The 14,011-nt window shown below is 34.5% G+C and overlaps 1 non-coding gene and 1 pseudogene across 1 annotated transcript; one reads left to right on the top strand and one right to left on the bottom strand.

Moving 5' to 3' along the window:
* Nucleotides 1–6,176: 6,176 nt before the first annotated feature.
* Nucleotides 6,177–7,191, bottom strand: LOC128780215 (sentrin-specific protease 6 pseudogene; annotated as a pseudogene).
* LOC112321235 (small nucleolar RNA SNORA63) lies at nucleotides 6,781–6,908 on the top strand. Its single transcript, XR_002976513.1, has one exon. It is a non-coding gene; the product is annotated as a small nucleolar RNA SNORA63 (small nucleolar RNA).
* Nucleotides 7,192–14,011: the final 6,820 nt, after the last annotated feature.

Raw genomic sequence — 14,011 nt, 5'->3', positions numbered from 1 at the left:
AATATTAGACACATGATTCCTATATTCTGGTCTGGGAAACATTATATAGTATTATGGAAGATATTTTCTTTTTCAATTATTCAATTAAATTAATAAATATGGCAAGGCTTACATGTGGTTTTAGTATAAGCTATATTTAAAATTCTGGAATATATAAAAGTATTTAAAGAATGCCTGTGATATAAAGTAATTTTTAACTGATATCATACTAGATCCATACCTAAACACACTAATTTTACAATTATCTATTTCTAGATTATCCCTTAACATCAAGCGTCTGTTTTTCAAATAAATTGCCAAGTCACAAAAGTATAGATTAAATATATAGCTGACTCAAAATAGGGGTTTACTAATTATTTGTTAACATAGTTGACTTCATGTTTTTTAGTTATAAAGATTTTATTCCTTTATTTTTTGAGAGAAGGGAAGGGGGGGAGAAAGAAAGGGAAAGAAACATCAATGTGTGGTTGCCTCTGATGTGTCTCTCACTGGGGACCTGACCTGCAACCCAGGCATGTGCTCTGACTGGGAATCGAACCTGCGACCCTTTGATTCATGGTCTGCACTCAGTCCACTGAGCTACACCAGCCAGGTCCATGTTTATTAGTTAAATGCAGTTTCTTTTATTGAAAGTTTCTCTCATATTATCCTCATGCTTCTTCTCAATTTATGGAGTTAAGTTGAGTTTCTATTTTATAGTTTTGTCTATATAGCAAGTGCTCAATAAGCATTAACTAAAAAAAATTAAGGATCTTTTAGTTAAAAAATACTGAGATTCTGTTCTATGGTATATTGTGTTGGTTGGGATGTTTGGGTTTAAGTGATAGAAAATATGGTTTCTTGAGAAGAAAATAAATGATTGGAATGACAGAGAGCCAGAAAACCTTCAAGGAATATAAATAAATCATATTACATTATGTCTCAGAAAGCACATAAAACTGTGTGAGGAAAACCTGGTTTCCATACTCTTTCAGGTGCTGTGGTCAGAGTGACTCAGCTTTAACTGCCTTCCATTGACATTCAACTCAACTGTGGATTCCTAGGAGAGAGAGACGGAATCTGATTGAAGCACATTAAGTCACATGATATCATTATATACAATATGTGGCTTTCTTATGTATTGTACTGAAACTCAGTATCAGGTTATTGTGGAGATAGTATATCTGAATATACATAGCCATTGTCTTAGTCCCAGCTGCTGTAACAAAGTACTACAGACTGGGTGACTTACAAACAATAGTTCTGGAGGCTGGAAGTTCGAGATCAGGGTGCCAGTATTGTCGGTTGCTGGTCAGAGTTCTCTTCTGGATGGCACACTGCTGTCTTCTCATTGTGTCTCACATGGAGGAAGGGGAGAGTTCTTTGGGGTCTCTTTTAAAAGAGCACTGATTCCATTCATTAGCACTACATAGCACTGGACAGGGACGGAGCTCTGCCGCACAGACTGTCAAGCAGAGGTGTTTGATTCTCTAATAAATGTGCACAGAGCTCGCACAGAAAACCAGACTTTGCTAATTTCTCTGAGTGGACAGTGCTATCCTACCCTTATCATCAGCCACTATTTGGTATTTCTACTTAATGGATGTATAGCCCTAGCAAGGCAGTTTGAGCCATATTACTGGTGAAATAGGTAGAAATAAATTAAATAGTAAATATCTAGTGTAGTTGCCTTTATAATGTTTAATGCAGGGAAAAATGAAAAAGATCAGCTTTTAGTACAAAAGTAGTATTTAAATGCATGTGTACATTCTAAATGCTAGTAACTCATTGACTGAGGTGAACTATTTGATATCTGAAGACTTTCAGGTGGTGTTAAACCACAGGAAATTGAAACATTAAGCTTTCTGATAGGTACTAGCCATCATGGCCCTAACAAACAACCACAGGATATTTCAAATGACAGAGCTCATAATCCACAAACCTGGACGTAGAAAGAGCTGAGACTTTTGTCATTGTTGCTTGTGTTTCAATGGCCTCGATGTTCTCATTCTTTTGCTCTTGCACATAGAAATAAATGTAGCCAGAACGTTCTTACTGTGTACTGAGTGAGTTTCTGAGAAATCAATACACTGGAAGCCAAATTTCTAATGCAAATAATCTTAGATGAAAAATTAGGCTTAAGAGGATTTCTGCTTCTACTCTTTTTAGTAGACCTAGTGTATGCCTGGTGCCTTCTAAATCCCACATAATAACCCCCCCCCCAAAAAAGTATTTCCTAAAACTAGGTGCATGGGTCCAGAAATAAATGCCTCAAGAAACAATTTTGCACATCAATTAGACATTTTTTTTAAAAAGGATGTTTTATTCATTACCTTCTCCTTGAGAAATGTTCCATCACCTGCATATTTTATTGTTATTCTTAACATTAATGTTATCATCAGCATCTTATACAGTAAAGCTGTATAACCCATGAAACCTGAAATACTTTAACATAAAGTGTATACTTTAATATTAATTGTAAAAATAATTATGTACTACAGCTCATAAACTAATGTTACAAAATTTCAATAAACATGATAGATTCCACTACTAATTATGCCTGAAATTTAAGGACATTTTTTAGTTCAAATTATATGTTATGCCTTTTTACAACTATTTTTAAGTCTTCTCCTCTTTTTATTCTGTTGTTTCTTTCATACATGATTTTGGATATAATGACTAAAGTGTTATATATGTTTGTATTATGCATGTATGGATGGATATATGTATATATTTATAGAGTGTCCAGATTTTACCATGAAGATCAGTTCAATCATAGAAAAATATTTTATTTAGAAATCTCAGGGTTTTAGAGTACCAATGTTGGGTAATTAGCATCCATTCTATTTTTCTGGTTTGTAAACGGTAATTTAGTAGAAATTAAAAAAAAAAGAGGAACAAATAGGCTTTTATTTTTCTTTCAGAAAATGCATTGAAAGGTGAAAGCCTATATCAATAAATTAATATCAGGGAGCATTATTATTTTGTAATTGAACATTGGTAGAAGACTTCCCATTACAAACAACAATGTATATAGGGTGATGAGAAGATATGTATTTAACTTTAAGAATATTATTTGCCAGTACCAGGCTGTTTTGATTACAGTGGCCTTGTAATACAGTTTGACATCAGGTATTGTGATCCCTCCTGCTTTGTTCTTTTTTCTCAAAATTGCTGCAGCTATTCGGGGTCATTTATTGTTCCATATAAATTTCTGAAATGTTTGTTCTATATCTGTGAAATATGTCATAGGTACTTTAATAGGGATTGCATTGAATCTATAAATTGCTTTGGGTAGTATGGCCATTTTGATGATGTTAATTCTTTCAATGCATGAGCATGGTACATGCTTCCATTTGTTTGTGTCTTCCTTAATTTCTTTCTTCAGTGTTGTGTAGTTTTCTGAGTACAGGTCTTTTACCTCCTTGGTTAGGTTTATTCATAGCAGCACAATTTACAATAGCTAAGTACTGGAAGCAACCTAAGTGCCCATCAGCAAATGAGTGGATCAAAAAACTGTGGTACATTTACACAATGGAATCCTATGCAGCAGAGAGAAAGAAGGAGCTTATACCCTTTGCAATGGCATGGCTGGAACTGGAGAGCATTATGCTAAGTGAAATAAGTCAGGAGGTGAGGGACAAATACCATATGATCTCACCTTTAAGACATTGAAATTAAGAACAATGTAACAATAGCCAGAGGGGAGTGGGGATGGGATAGTGGGGAGAGGGGTCTATAGGAGCTACTATAAAGGACACAAGGACAAAATCAAGGGGGAGGGTAGAGGTGGGGGAGGGAGGAGGGACTGGCTGGGGTGGGGCGTAGGGATGGGGAGAAAATGCAGATAATTGTAACTGAATAAAAATTAAAAAAAGAATATTATTTGCAATATTCTCACTTCTTAGAAGAGATTTTAGATTATTTTTATTATTCATGTCTTTAAAAACAAAAACAGTATGTATTTTGTAAGAACAAATGTAAAATATTGCCTCAAATATACAATATATCTTTTAATATTAATTTTTAGTCTGAATGTTTTAAACATATAAAGAAAATGAAGAAAACATTGAAAAGCAATGAGTAATAACTTAAATAGAAGTAATTACTACAATATTTTTAACCAAAAAGAGCAAAGTACCATTGCTAAAAATAAATTTAAAAATTAAAAAAAACAGATTGACCTTATATTTATCAGCATATTTAATGAAATTTTAATAACAAAATAAACAATTCCTGTTGACGAATATGAAATCTTTCAATTTTTCAAATAATTAAATTTTAAAATATTTTAAAGCCAGTCAAGCCATTCTCTGCAAAATTTTATTGTTGTATATTTTCAGTCACTATTGAATATTGCAAACACTGAAAATATTAACTTAATGTTCTTGGATATAAATTTTCAATTACAATAAATAGTTTTGTGGCTGTTTATGTGGTTTTAAATGATTAATTTTAGGGCCACATTTGAATAGCAAAAAATCCAGTTATTGCATTTGAGAGCTGTACGGTCCCTAGGACTCATTTGAAGCAAACAGCCTCAGGGCAAGCAGCCTTTATTGGCCCTGTTGAAAAAACAAAATTGAATTAGCCCTGGTAGTTAAATCCATCTGAACACTTCACAAGAATCTGCAGAATTGTCAAAGAAAGGAAAAATCACTGAGGGAGATGGGGTCAGGGAGAGATTTACTTGCAAAGAAAAGAGCAAGATTGTCTCTTTACTTGGTCCCTTTATTTAAACTATCACAAAATTACCATATTTGTAGTTTTATAAGATGTCTGTTCATGATGAAAAAAAAATACTTTATCACATCATTATTACATCTACATAAATAGCCATGTATCTGTAGAAATCAACATTACAAAAGCAAAGTAAAAATGACGTCTGGCTTAGATGGAAGGCTTCAGGTTGTACTGATTGAAAGGCATAGCCAAGCACTGGAAGCAACCTAAATTCCCACCAGTAAATGAGTGGATAAAAAAACTATGGTACATTCAAACAATAGAATACTATGCAGTAGAAAGAGGAAGGAGCTCCTACACTTCATGATAGCATGGATGGAACTGTAGAATATTATGTTAAGTGAAATAATCCAGGTGTTGAAAGACAATACCATATGATCTCACCTATAAGTGGAACCTAATCAACAAAACAAACAAGTAAGCAAAACAGAACCAGAAACAGTGAAATAAAGAACAAACTGTCAGTAACCAGAGGGGAGAGAGCTGGAGTATAACTGGGGAAAGAAAGGGGAGGGGCATCAAGGAACAAATGTAAAGGACCCAGGGACAAAGCCAAAGGGGGGTGGGATTGAGGGTGGGAGGAGAGGAGGGGTGGGGAAATTGGTGGTGGGAAAATGTAGACAACTGTACTTGAACAATTATAATAAATAAATAAATGGATGGATGGATGGATGGATGGATGGATGGATGGATGGAATATAATTGGAAAGTGTGAGCTTGTGCTTTGTTTGTTTTGGGGGGAGCAAATTTGAGTTTGCTGACTCTGGGATGGTATGAGCACAATTAACCTTCATTAAGGAGTACAAAAATAAAATCCTTCTCAAAAATGTCTACACACCAATCTATGTTTTTACCCTCCCATACCACCTTGTATTGCTAGATTAGTTGTTTCATGATGATTTCTCCTCTTTCTTTGATGAAGGTATTTATAGAAAAAACAGCTGATACTTGAATTTGGTCAACTTCTTCTTTCATCAGCTTTTCAAATCCCAAATATTTCAAAAAGAAGTCTATCAAAACATAATTTAAATATTTTGTTCACTTAGTGCATGTCATAATTAGTAATAGAGATAGATGTCTCCCTTATCTGGAGGTGGTAGATCTACTATCAATTTTTCTACAGGGCCCATTAAGAAGGTGTGACTCTCTCCAGTTGCTTCCTCATCATCAAAGAAAACCAAAACAACAACAACAGCAACAAAAACCCCTGGAATTCTTGTTGGCTTCTATGTTGTATTTTAGATTCCATGGGTACATTTTCAACTTTGTTTTCTTTTTGCACACAACTTCCTTTGATGCTCTTTTCATAGGTTCTTATACAAACAACCAGTCTGCTATTGGCTTCTTCAAAGGTAATTTTTGAAAAAAAATGGACACATTATTCTTTTTATTTTTAATAGAATTTATTGAGGTGGCATTGGTTCACAAAATCATACAGGTTTCAAGTGTAAAACTCAACCAAACATCACTTTCACACTGCATCCTGCCTCCCTTGCCCCAAGTAGTCTCTTTCCATGGCATTCTTCCCCCTTTTTCCCACCTCCACGTACCCCCACCCCCCTTTTCCTCTGGCTATCACCATACTGTCTGTCAAAGGAACTTTGGCAGCTTAAAGATGCAGGATCAACCACGGTTTCTCGAGAAATCACTTTGTGACATTTTAGATGTATACTGGTAATAGAATTATTAAACTATGCTTTCCTTCTTGCTTTTCTTGGCAATGGAACTGTGTTATACCGGAATCTTCTGGAATACGTCGTAGTTCATGCTCTGCTCTACAGCTGTTTTCATTGAGGGCTGCCTCTGCTCTTTCCGTGGATGGTGCTGGGGCAGCACGCGCTGAATCAGCAGGTGGAAGAGATGTGCTCTCTCCTCCGTTACTCCAGTCATTGTCATCACGATCATCACTGGAATAACGATTAGGTCATGTAGGTCTGACAGGCTTGCGCTCCTTTCTTTCAGGTTTGGGATTCGGGCTCCTTAGCCCTAGGTAAAACGACTTCCCCATTGGTTTGTAAATAATTCTGTTTGCCGTCATTACACTTCACAGTATCATGAAAGCAGGATTCAAACTACAATATAGCTGTTAAGTGCTGTGTTGTCATTCCTCCTGCTCCGATAAAGTTGTTTCTTAACTACACATGAATGCTATACTCATGTAGCCTGGGATTCTTGGTTTCATACATATCATTAAAATTAAAAAATAAAAAAGAAAACAATTCACTGTAGTATCAACTGGAACCTTTCCCACTCTGCTGCTGTAAAACTTCTTAAATGTTGATGCTGCGTTTTGTAACTGCTGTTCTCCAGGATTCTGCTGATTGTATGTTCTTAATAATGGTCTGCTGATTCATTCAAACTTACAACTGGCCTGTAATTTCTTTGCAAGTCCTCTAAATCAGTTAAATATATTTTTGAGGCAGGTGACAGAAGAAGAATGGGCTGATATATACTGTGATATTTGGTCATTGTATTTTAATCATTTAGTACTCTTCTTTAGCAGTAACTAAATTGAATCAACTAGTTCGCATTTGAATGGAAGAATGGGCTGAATGGGTAGGTCTTCTGGTGGGAGGGTTTGCAAACTTCCACATGCAGCATTTATGTCTAGAGTCCTAGAACTCACACTATCTGCCTCTCTGCTTTGAATGTCACAGTGAATTGTATCTGTTTAAAGTAATGATTGCTTTTTTTCCCTTTTGAACAGCACAAATATTGATGCTGTGTTTGCTTCATTGTTAATTATGACCTCAAGATTGATGATCTCATACGATAACTGGAGGTTGCTTTAACTTGGTTCTGTGCAAATAGCATATATTTTATTATAATATTTCACACTTTAGAATACTTGGTCTTTCATTAAATTATGGCATTTAACTATTTTTATGTTTATACTAGGTAAGATTTTTCTTGTTTTTATTTTTTTGGTATGCTAAATAAAGCTATATTTTAAAAAGCATAATGTTATGAGTTTTATCCATATTGTGCATAGGTTTCTGGTGAGACATATAAGTGGATTTTCCAGGCACAGTTTAAAAAATAAAATTCCCTGAATTCAGATGAGGGATCATTTGCATAGAGATGATGATTGAAGTTCTGACATTAGCGGAAATACAGCAATTAGGAAACATGTACAGTAAAATAAGACTACTAATATAACCATCCTCCTTCTATTTACCCATTCTTCCCAAATAATTATTAATACAGCCAAGTCTTAAACCATGAAGATGATTATAGGTTACCTATTAATCAAAATTCAATTAAAGAAGATTATTTTCCATTCTATGTTTAGCCACTCTGCATAGATCATTACACATGATTATAAAAAGAAAGAAATCTATTTACAAATCTACCATATCATTGAAATTGCAAATCTAATCCTATTTATTAAAATCTTGATAGTGAAAAACATTACCGCCAATAATAACAAGAGCATTTAGTTTGCTCTCATCCTTAGGAAAAAATAAAACAATATATTCCCATTCTTCGAGCAACTTGTAGCATATGGGACTGATTTACACATAATTGGAGCAGGCAGCTACTCCATTACTGTGATTTAAAGGACTCTAAGAAGTCTCCCTTGAATAAATTAACTCCCAGTTAGATCTTTTTAAATTCCCATCATTAGTGCTTTCCCCAGTGTGCTTTTTGTAGGAGATGCATACAGAGAGTAGGCAGTACATTTCCTTGGGGAGGTAACGCATTATCTAGCTAATGAATTAACAGAGAACAATTGGTTGCATTTACCACCAATGACCATATTTGTACATCAGATAGCTACATTCTAAAGGGAATAGGGAAGCAGAAAAATGTACATCATCAGCAACAGGAGAAGGCAGGAAAGTCAAAGAACTAAAACATGATTTTTTTTAATCTGGGTTTGGGGTTGTGGCAAGAAAGACAAGTCAAAGAGAAGTAGAACTCTGCATGTGTTCATTTGTGTGTTTACACAAACACAAGTGCATGCATTTATTTTTATTTATAATATTTGCAATATAGTGTGTGTACTGTTATATAACTGGACTTATTCTCTCAACACATTAGAAAGGATTATGATATCAATATATATACAAAAGTTTGCTGTGTCTGAGTACATCTAAATTAGGTTCAACTTTCAAATAATCAGCAAAAGTGTCCAAACCACACTCTGAGGGGCACGTGTGGCCCAGGATGGCTATGAATGCAGCCCAACACAAAACTGTAAGTTTACTTAAAACATAATGAGATTTTTTGTGTGTGGTTACGTTTCACAATATATTTCATGTGTGGCCCAAGACAACTCTTCTTCTTCCAGTGTGGCCCAGACATGCCAAAAGTTTGGACATCTCTAAAAATGGTGTACTATATATTGTAATGTAAAAAATAAATAATGGTGTTACTATTTCAACAACAAGTAATTACACAAAATTTCTCTTGTAAAATGTCTCTTGATTATTTCTACTGTTTTATCCTTTTTCTTTAAATCAAGTGAAGATTTTCAGTTCCAGTTGAATGCACCTCTACATATTTATTCCATTATTTATTTGTAAATAATGTTTTGCTCAGTGGGAACAGATAGCAACTATTCTTATAAAGGGGCAGTGCTTTTGTTTTCAGGAGTATTATAAAAACTTAAAAGATTTACATATAATGGAAAGCATCCCATTTTATTGAATTTAAAAAAGATTTTCTTTTCTTTGTACATTCGGTGAAGCTACTTAAAAAATTGTCAACACCATATTTTTTTACTGATCCTATGGTCATTTTTTATAACTCCTTTTTTTCCCTATTTTTTCCTTCATCGGTAGAATTCCTAATTTTGAAGGACTAGGTTTAGTCTTGCTTCATGACAACATCTCATAGAGGCTAATGGCCTTAAAGAAATCTCTTAAATTTATATGCCTACACTTGAATTTCTTGAATTCTTTCTTAAGCTTTAAATTTCTGTTTCTGTGTACTTGAAATATCCACTTAGATGCTGAAATTGAGGGAAACAGAAAACTTTCTACATTTTTCCACCCTTCAATGTTCCCTGTTCTCCCAGTCTTCCCAGTACTTCAGTAACGCGGGCACTACCACTCTCCGAGGTGCAAGACAAAAAGTCACTTTTAATACCTTTACTTTCTTTTTCCTACAATCCAATTCATCCACAAATCCTGTTGGAAACCTCCCACAGGACAATGTCTTATTATTTCTGCTCCTTCTTTAATCCAAACCTTTATTGTACCCAATATATACTATTTCAGTGTCATATTATTTAGGTTTTATCTCTTTCAACTTTTCATATGCAGTGGCATGATATCAGAAAATATATTAAAATGTTTAACTAGCTATATAAACAGATGCCAGACATCATGAATAATAATGTTTGAGAGCAGAAGAATGGTAATTAATTTTATGACATGATAATATACTTGGTTATATTTTTGCCTGCTTTAAATTCAATGGCGAATAATTCTTAAACTAAGGAGGACTTGTAGCTTTGGAAATAGAGTGGAAAACAAAATTTTAGCGCCATTGGCAACTTCAGTCAGCTTATACGACAAGGTATTGTACAATAAGAAAGGGATACTATTTGGGGGAAAAATGAAAAAAAGGCCAGTCTGCAAACTGATACAATGGGAAGAAATTAGAGACAGCCTAGATATGTAGAATTGAAAAAGAAGACCGATTATTATCATCAATCAGTAAAAAAAATAATCGGAGAATATGTTTGAGTCTGTGAATAAATCTTAGAACAGGATCCGATAATCATATGGTCATTATACCCATTAATAAAAATTCTGAATAGTTTGATCTTGCATAGTTGACTAACTATAGCTGACTAAATCCATGTGTCAGATGTAATACAAAAGCAATAAGGCAGGAATATGGACATTTGGGATTGTGGAACAGGCTCTATCACTATGGAACCCACACATAGGCCTTACAATTACTATTTTAGCATATACTGGCCCATCTTTCAATTGCAAGCACTTCTTTGGAGGCCTATCACTAGCAGTGGGACCCCTCAGTCTTTGTGTGAAGTCGAGCTAGACCTGAGGAAAGAACATTCTCTGAGGGCACTGGGAACTGCTCACACTCAACAACATACTGTGGCTTGTGCACAAACAAATGTTCCATGTTCTTGCTTCTCAGCAGAAATACTCTGAGGAGCATGTTCTACAGCATTTCTCAGGTTTCTCCAGTGATGTTAAGGTCCAGTTGTAAGTTTCTCATTAGGTAAGATGATACTCACTTCTTTCTTACATGCATATGTCACTTCTCGTTGGTGTTTCTTAAGAACAAATACCTCTCTATTAACTACTTTAATCTTTTGTCAAAGTCTGCTTCTGGAAAAATCCAGCTATGGCTATTTGTACAGGAAGTGGTCCTAGAGAACAGAATGGCAAAATGGGATTTTGGAATTGAATATCTTCCTGGCCAGAGATTAATAAAGACACTATTGCTGGTAGTGAGCAAGGTGGCAAATTTGTTGCATTGCAGTTACTGAAACTCTTAAGACTAATGTGTGACCAGTGGGTTTTGATCCACACAGATTGTAATGCACAGGCTCATGCAACATGTCTGGCACTTGAGAACATAGAAGCAATGTTAATAATATAAACCCACTGATTTTTAAATAAAATTTAAAATTAAGCATCAAAAAATAGAGCAAAACTGAAACTCTGATGGTGGTATCTTCCTCCACACAGTTTTGGAGTTTGTCCATGGTTCTACCAGGAAGCTGAGGTTAAAAACCAGGAAGTTAGGCTAAAAGTAGACCAAGTTCATTCAATCAGCAAGTGATATAAATTGAGCTGGGATCATCAGTCTTTATGTGGCCTTGTCTGTGTCTAATTTGCCTAGCTTGCATACATGTGACTTGCAGTTGTTTACCCAGACACATTATTATTGGGGAATCCTAAACTTTAACTTTGTATTTTTTATGGAATTTTTTTATGGTATGTGCTACTTCAAGCTCCGTTCATCTTCCCAGCCACTCAGGACATTCTGTAAATCACTGAAGTCTTCCAGGGGAATGGTGGTTAAACTTGTTTTTCATTTTCCTTCTTTGGGGTCTCTTGCTTAAGGAAGTCTTCATTATTTGGAAGCTCCCTGATGAGTCCAAAGAGATATTTTGTATATTTCATACAGATTTCCTAGCTGTTCATGACTGAATGAATGATCTGCTAAAAGCTAGTCTCTTAAGGTAGGGATAAAAAGCATAGAAATAATTTTAAACAAATAACTGTTATTACTTTTGGAAATAATATAGACTTACCATCTTACTGAAGAAAGATATTATATATCCTATTCTTCTTCAGGAACTGGACAATTATCTGCAGTAATTACTTTTTCACATTAACTTCTAATACTTTATAAATATCTGTTTAGCGATTTTCTCTAGGAGTATGCACACATATAATATAGTAATAAGGACATAAGTTCTGTAGTCACACTTCCCCAGTTCATATCCTGGCTCTAAATTTTTCCAGCTCTATTACCTAGAGCAAAAGAATAAAGCTTTCATTGAGCCAGTTTCTTCATATATAAAATGAGTATAATGAAAATCCTATCAACTTGATGAAACTTGAAAAAGAATTAAATAATATAACAGAAACATTACTTCCAAGAGTTCCTGACATGTGAGAAGAACACAGTAATTACAAGCTGATAGAAATTGTATCTGTATACTGCCTGCTGTAAATACAAATTTCATAGTTGTATTATTTTGCAAATATTACATTTATTTGGTGGATATGAATAATACCTTCACTTATTCATTTTATGAGATAGAACAATTAATACTTTATATTAGTCTTCTTTTTAAACTAGTGCATTTCAGGTATTTTTTAAAATACAAGTAGGAGTTATATAATTAAGTAATATGTACAAATGAAAAAATAACATATTGAACTATAGAAGTGATAAATACATATATTTCCCAAAGAGTATATATTTTTCTAAATTACGATCCACTTAATGTTAATACATATCACATTATTGTAACAGACATAAAACTAAACAATAAAACATATCTGGTATTATGAATCCTGTAGTCCAGGAACTAAGGTTTATGTTTTCATGTCCCTTTGATTTTGTTTTTTTAAATATATTTTATTGCTTATGTTATTACTGTTGTTCCATTTTATTCTCCTCTTTATTCCCCTCCATCCTGCAACCTCACTCCCACCAGCATTTCCCACATTAATTCATGTCCATGGGTCGTACATATAAGTTCTTTGACTTCTCCATTTCCCATACTATTCTTAACCTCCCCTTGTCTATTTTGTACCTACCATTTATGCTTCTTATTCCCTGTACCTTTTCCCCCATTATCTGCTCTCCACCTCCCCACCAATAACCCTCCATGTGATCTCCATTTCTCTGATTCTGTTCCTGTTCTAGTTGTTGGCTTAGTTAGTTTGTTTTTTTTTTATTTATTTGTTTGTTTTAGGTTCACTTGTTGATAGTTGTGATTTTGTTGTCAGTTTACTGTTCATATTTTTGATCATCTTCTTTTTCTTAGATAATTCCCTTTAACATTTCATATAATTAGGGCTTGGTGGTGATGAACTCCTTTAACTTTACTTTATATGGGAAGCGCTTTATTTGCCCTTCCATTTTAAATGATAGTTTTGCTGGATAGAGTAATCTTGGATGTAGGTCCTTGCCTTTCATGACTTCGAATACTTCTTTCCAGCCCCTTATTGCCCCCACAGTTTATTTTGAGAAATCAGCTGATAGTCTTATGGGAACCCCTTTGTAGGTAACTGCCCCCTTTTCTCTTGATGCTTTTAAGATTCTCTCCTTATCTTTCATCTTGGGTAATATAATTATGATATGTCTTGGTGTGTGCTTCCTTGGGTCCACCTTCTTTGGGATGCTCTGAGCTTCCTGGGCTTCCTAGAAGTCTATTTCTGTCTCCAGATTAGGGAAGTTCTCCTTAATTATTTTTTCAAATAAGTTTTCAATCTCTTATTCTTCTTCTTTTCCTTCTGACACCACTTTGATTCAGATGTAGGAATATTTAAAGTTGTCCTGGAGGTTCCTAAGCCTCTCCTCATTTTTTTAAATTCTTATTTCTACATTTTTTTTTCTAGTTGAAAGTTTATGTCTTGCTCCTGCTCCAAACTGTTGATTTGAGTCCCAGCTTCCTTCCCATCACTGTCGGTTCCCTGCACATTTTCCTTTATTTCACTTTCCATAGACTTCACTTCTTCCTCTATTTTGCAACCATACTCAACCATTTCTGTGAGCATCCTGATTACCAGTGTTTTGAACTCAGCATCTGATTTGTTGGCTATCACTTCATTGCTTAGTTCTA

This window comes from Desmodus rotundus, chromosome 1, assembly GCF_022682495.2.
Source record: "Desmodus rotundus isolate HL8 chromosome 1, HLdesRot8A.1, whole genome shotgun sequence".
NCBI lineage: Eukaryota > Metazoa > Chordata > Mammalia > Chiroptera > Phyllostomidae > Desmodus > Desmodus rotundus.
Note: the sequence above shows the minus strand (reverse complement) of the source record. Positions and strands in the feature narration are given on the sequence as shown.